The sequence below is a fragment of the Hipposideros armiger genome, unplaced genomic scaffold (assembly GCF_001890085.2).
Source record: "Hipposideros armiger isolate ML-2016 unplaced genomic scaffold, ASM189008v1 scaffold_457, whole genome shotgun sequence".
Taxonomy (NCBI): Eukaryota; Metazoa; Chordata; class Mammalia; order Chiroptera; family Hipposideridae; genus Hipposideros; species Hipposideros armiger.
The window spans coordinates 1,418,986-1,424,841 of NW_017731807.1; the positions used below are offsets into that span (position 1 = coordinate 1,418,986).

General features: G+C 39.6%; 1 pseudogene; it reads right to left on the minus strand.

The window, feature by feature from the left end:
• LOC109395115 (transmembrane protein 70, mitochondrial-like) overlaps window positions 1-2,782 on the minus strand; it is a 50,214-nt pseudogene extending 47,432 nt beyond the window's left edge.
• Between the last annotated feature and the right edge of the window lie 3,074 nt (window positions 2,783-5,856).

Sequence of the window (5,856 nt, forward strand, 5' to 3'; positions counted from 1 at the left end):
CCCCCAATTCCCCAATAAAAATCTTAAAAAAAAAGAAAAGAAAATACATATTAAAAAGTCAAGGGTAATTTGTAATGGAGACTGAACCTGAATCTGGCATGCTACCGCCCTCAACAGCTTATGGAAATTGTCTATGATCAGCCAATTAATATTTAAATCGGTAGACTTTGAGCAAAAGCAGATTGCTCTCCATAATGTGGGTGGGTTCATCCAATCAGTTGAAGGCCTGAACAGAAAGACTGACCTCCCGAAGGAAGAAGGAATTCTGCCAGCAGACAGCCTTTGGACTTGAATTGCAACACTTACCTGAGTCTCCAGCCTGCCAGCCAACCTGCAGATTTTGGAATAGCCAGGAGTCCACAGTAGTATGAGATAATTCCTTAAAATAAGTCTCTGTATACATACATATATTTAACGCACACACACACACTCACACACACATGCACGCACCCTGTTGGTTCTGTTTCTCAGAAGAACCCTAATACAACCTATAAATATTTATGTCCCATATTTACCATCACCAAAGACCACCCCCAAAGCAAAAGAAGCCTCAGTATTTTGCTGCACACAAACATTCAGTTTGTGGCTGTTGGTTGTTCTTCCCCAGTCAACCCAAAAGGCAGGGGTGACAAATTATTATCAACACCAGTAGCACCAACTTTCTCCACTGATATGGCACAATGGCAACCACCAGTGCTGAGGCCAAAACGAGTGGTTGAAAATCCTGGCTTTGGAAAGCCCAATGCCACATTGTGTTCACCAATTCTTGACTATTAGATATTATTATTACATTATAATTTTAAAAGAAAATCCAAGTATATGGTAAAAATAAAATTCAAACAGTAAAGAGCTGTACCAAATGAAAAATAAAAGTTTAATGAGAGCAGCTCAGAAGACAAGGGAGGCCCACACTACTTTTCCTTTCTTCTTTCTTTCTTTCTTTCTTTCTTTCTTTCTTTCTTTCTTTCTTTCTTTCTTTCTTTCTTTCTTTCTTTCTTTCTTTCTTTCTTCCTTTCTTTCTTTCTTCTTTCTTTTTTTAAGATTTTTATTGGGGAATTGGGGAAGGGAACAGTGTTGGGGAATTGGGGAAGGGGGACATTGTGTTTTTCCAGGACCCATCACCTCCAAGTCAAGTTGTTGTCCTTCAATCTTAGTTGTGGAGGGCGCAAGCTCAGCTCCAAGTCCAGTTGCCATTTTCAACCTTAGCTGCGGGTGGGTGTAGTCCACCATCCCATGCAGGAGTCGAACTGGCAACCTTGTTTGCACACTGAGCCATCCGGCCCCCCATTGGCAGCTCACTGCTGCTCAGTTCAAGGTGCTGTGTTCAATCTTAGTTGTGGGTGGGCGCTGCCCACTATCCCATGAGGGAGTTGAACCAGCAGCCTTGTTGTTAGGAGCACATGCTCTCACAAGCTGAGCCGTCCTGCCACCTGTTGGCAGCTCAGCGGCAGCTCAGCTCAGGCGCAGCTCACTGGCCCATGTGGGAATCGAACTGACACCTGTTGCTCAGAGCTCGCGCTCTTAACCAACTGAGCCACTCGGCCGGTCTCTCTCTCTCTCTCTCTCTTTTTTTTAAAGCCCATGATACAGCAAAACAAAACCAAGAATTACAATAATTGCAGTAATATTTCAAGCTTTTACATTTTAAATGTAATGCTTTCTTTGTTCCAAAATAAAGATGCTACTAGTGAAATCATTCAAAGCTTTATAGAGAACATGAATTATAGAGCACTACAAGTGCTTTTCAATTATCAGACATGTTAAACTTTCTTCATTACAAAATATCACCTCTTATTTTGATGTCAAAAGTTCTCTAGGCTTTTGTGCAGTCCTAACAATTGGGGTATTTCCTGTCATTTCACAGTAGCAACTTTCCACTGAGCTGGTATATTTTTTTCTTTACTGTTTTCCCTTGTCAGAAACTTAATAAAATAAAATTTGACCTGTCTCAGCATAAATTTGTGTAAGGCATTTTGTTTTTGTTAGTGGGTATCTTTCTAGTCCTGTCTCTATGCATTTTATAAACATGTATGTACACACATAATTTACATAAGCAGTTATATATATATTAAGTTTGTTTTTCTAATATAAATGCAATAATGTGTATTTTTCTTCCTTACTATTAAATATTTGACATACAAAAAAATATATGTAATATGCATATGTATGTATAAATTATAAAGCATAATAACAAGCATCTTTGTAATCACCAGGAATATCTCCTATACCCTGATGTCCTGTGTGCCCCCCACATCACATCACTTTCTCCCCCACCTCAGGGGTTCCCACTATCCTGAATTTGGTGTATATTGTTTCCTTGCTTTTCTTTTTAGTTTTACTACATAATGTAGGTATTCCTAAAGTGTGTAAGGTTTATTTTTGTTTCAGTTAGGTTTTCTTCTATAGAAGTTTTGTTTAACTTCTATTAGATTTCTCCCTAGGTATTTGATGCTACACAAATGGCATTTTAAAACTTTTTTTGTTGAATATGAACATATCATGGTTTTTTAAAATCCAAAATATGTTTATTGGGATAGTTTCCCACTCGCCTGGATTCCGTGTTGTTATTGCAGCCTTCTGTGAGCCTTGCCTTTCTTCCTGGCAGAGGACCGTGTAGCAGCCAACACACAAAACTACCATTTGTGCATGGCTAAAAATGGTGATTTTATAGCATCCTGGGCATTTCATATCCATGAAGTAGGATTTGGGGCTCTGCACCAGGTGCTTCATCTCGTATTTGCTCTTCTGGAGAGGGATAAAGGAAATCCTTTTCAAGAGGCATATTCTCGTGAGGAGCTCATCACCACCAAGCATATCAGATTTTTAAAAAATAATCTCAAGCTTTACATAAAAGTTGCAAGTACTGTACATATAACCTTTTTTCCCCCCTGAACTATAATATTTGAGAGCAAGTTGTCAACAGGAAGCCTCATCACCTCCAAATGTTTTAGGGTCTTGTTTCCTGCCAACAAGGAATACATAACCACAATACAGACATCAAAATCAGGAAGTTAACGTTGATTCATCACTACCAGCTAATCCTCAGATTTTTTTCAAGTTCCACCAGTTGTCCCAATAAAGTTCTCTCTACCAAAATGGTTCAGTTCAGAATCATGTGCTGCATTTAGTTTTTATGCTTAAGGTAGTCAGCTTAGGTCTGGAATATTTCCTGTCTTTTCTTGACTTTCATAACCATGGCAATTTTGAAAATTGCAGGCCAATAATTGGTGTCCCTCAGTTTTGGGTTTGTCTGATGTTTCTTCATGGTTCAATTCAGGCTATGGATCTCACATCAGGAATCTCGCAGATACTGTATTCTTTCATCCTCTCAGGTGGTACACGATTTAGATTTGACCCATCCTCATGATGCTCACTTTGATCACTTGATTAAGGTGGTTAAGCCAGGATTCTCCACTGTAAAGTAACACTTTCCCCACTGTAATTACTACTTGGTGGGACATACTTTGAAACTGTAAATATCCTGTATCTCATCAAACTTTTATTTATATTCATATGGATTCATGATTTATTTTATTCAATTAATTATGATCCCTTATCATTTATTTTGATACTCAAATTGCAGAGGCCATAGAGTCACTCAGGCTAGGTTCTGTGTTCTGTTGCCATGTCCCCACAATTCTTTGAGCACATTCTTACTTTTTACCTCAAAGTTTTCAAGGTTTATCTTGTACTTTCCCTGATCCAGACCTGGATCAGCTATTTCTCCAAGGAACCCTGGTTCCCTTTTTGGAGAGAAAGACATTTAGAAGGAAGGAGCTGGACGCTAGGTATGTTCATTTTTTTTTTTTTNACTTTTTTTTTTAAGATTTTTTATTGGGGAATTGGGGAACAGCGCTGGGGAATTGGGGGAAGGGGAACAGACAAGTTGCTGTCATTTTGTTCTTCAATCTAGTTGTGGAGGACATTGCTTCACTGGCCCAAATTGGCACCATCATTGCGCTCTTCCCGGGTGAGGCAGATCAGTCGCTGGCTTCTAGACTGACGCTCACGGTGGCTGCTGGCCACACATGGTAGCCCATGGCAACCCACTGCAGCAGGGGCTGCAGACTACACTGTCGCCAGTGACTCAGGGAATCCCAGCTCCAGGTTGAGCTGTTGTTCAGCATCTTAGCTGTGGAGGGCAGTGTCACTGGCCCTCATATGTGGGATCCGAACCGCGGCCCTCTGGTGTCCCAAGCCAGCTCTTAACCAATGCGCCACTCAGCCGGCCCTAAACTTCTTTTTTGATGTTAGTCTTGTTAGATGCAATGATAAAAAATCTATTTCATCAAATAAAATGAAACATTTACAAAGAAGGTAATGTAAATAGCAATAAAATATTTTTAAAGTCCAACTCACTAGGAAAAAAAAAGAAATGCTAAATAAAACCATAATGAGACACCAAAATAACAAATTGACCATTTAAAAAATAATCCCAGTTCAGAGAAAAAAGGGCCACTTTTCATGCGTTTCTGGTGGGAATGTGTATCAGTACAGCCTTAAAATTGTTTGTGCACCCCCTGAATCCAATAAAGTCGAAGAGTAAGAGAAGAGGATGGTAGGATATGAATGATTTTAATTTCTTCTTTTTGTACATTCCAAATTTTCTCATATATAAATATATTACTTTCATAATAAAAATGTGCATATCCAAATTAAAACCACAGTGAGACACCACTACACATCCAACAGAATGGCTAAAATGAAAAAGATTGACAATACCAAATATTGGCAAGGATAGAGAGTAACTGAGACTCTCATATATTACTAGTAGGTGTATAAACTGGTTTAACCTCTTTGGAAACTGAGAGCTATCTACTAAAGCTAAACAGGTCCACGAGCAGTTCCATTCCTAGGTATACATGAGTACTCAACAGAAATAAGTGCACATGTCCACCAAAAAATGTACAAGAATGTTCACTGCAACTTTATTTGTAACATCCCCAAACTGGAAACAACCCAAATGTCTATTAAAGGAGAATGGATACATTTGGTATATTCGAACAACAGAATACTATACTGAAGAAAAAAAGAGTAAATTACTGATATGTGCAACAATGTGGACGAATCTGCAGACATTATGTTGAGACAAAGAAGCCAGACATCCGAGTCCATACTGATGATTCTATTTATATGAAGTTGAAGAACAGGCAAAAGTATTTATTGGTGATGGTAATAGTGGCTTTCGCTGGGGATTGGGTGAGCATTGACTGGGAGGGGCATGAGGGGGCTTTCTGGGTGATGGAAATAGAAATGTCCTATTTTGGTCTGGATAGCAACCACTTGAGTGTTCACATAGGTAAAATTTCATCAACCTTAATTAAGGCTTGTTCCTATGGACTCACCTAATATTTTCCATATCTGTGTCAATTTTTTTCTTGATAAAATTGACAGTTGTGCTTTTCTGTTTTATACTCTCTTTTAAATAAAACATGATAAATTATTCAAATGTATACACAAATTAACACCTTTCTATGACTGCCATAAGATAACTTGAAATGTTGATTCATTTGCTGATGTACAAAAGCCCAAATCCAGGCTAAAAAAAAGGCAGGGGGTATCAGTGTATAAGTTACAAATGGTGGTCTATATAAGGAAATACATATTGGGCCGGCTGAGTGGCGCGATGATTAAGAACTGGCTTGGGATGCCAGAGGGCCCCGGTTTGGATCCCCCATATGAGGGCCAGTGACACTGCCCTCCACAGCTAAGATGCTGAACAACAGCTCAACCTGGAGCTGGGATGCCATGAGTCACCGGCAATGGCGTAGGCTGCAGCTCCTGTGGCAGTGGGTTGCCATGGGCTACCGTATGTAGCCAGCAGCCAGCGTGAGCGGCCAGCAGCCACAGTGAGCG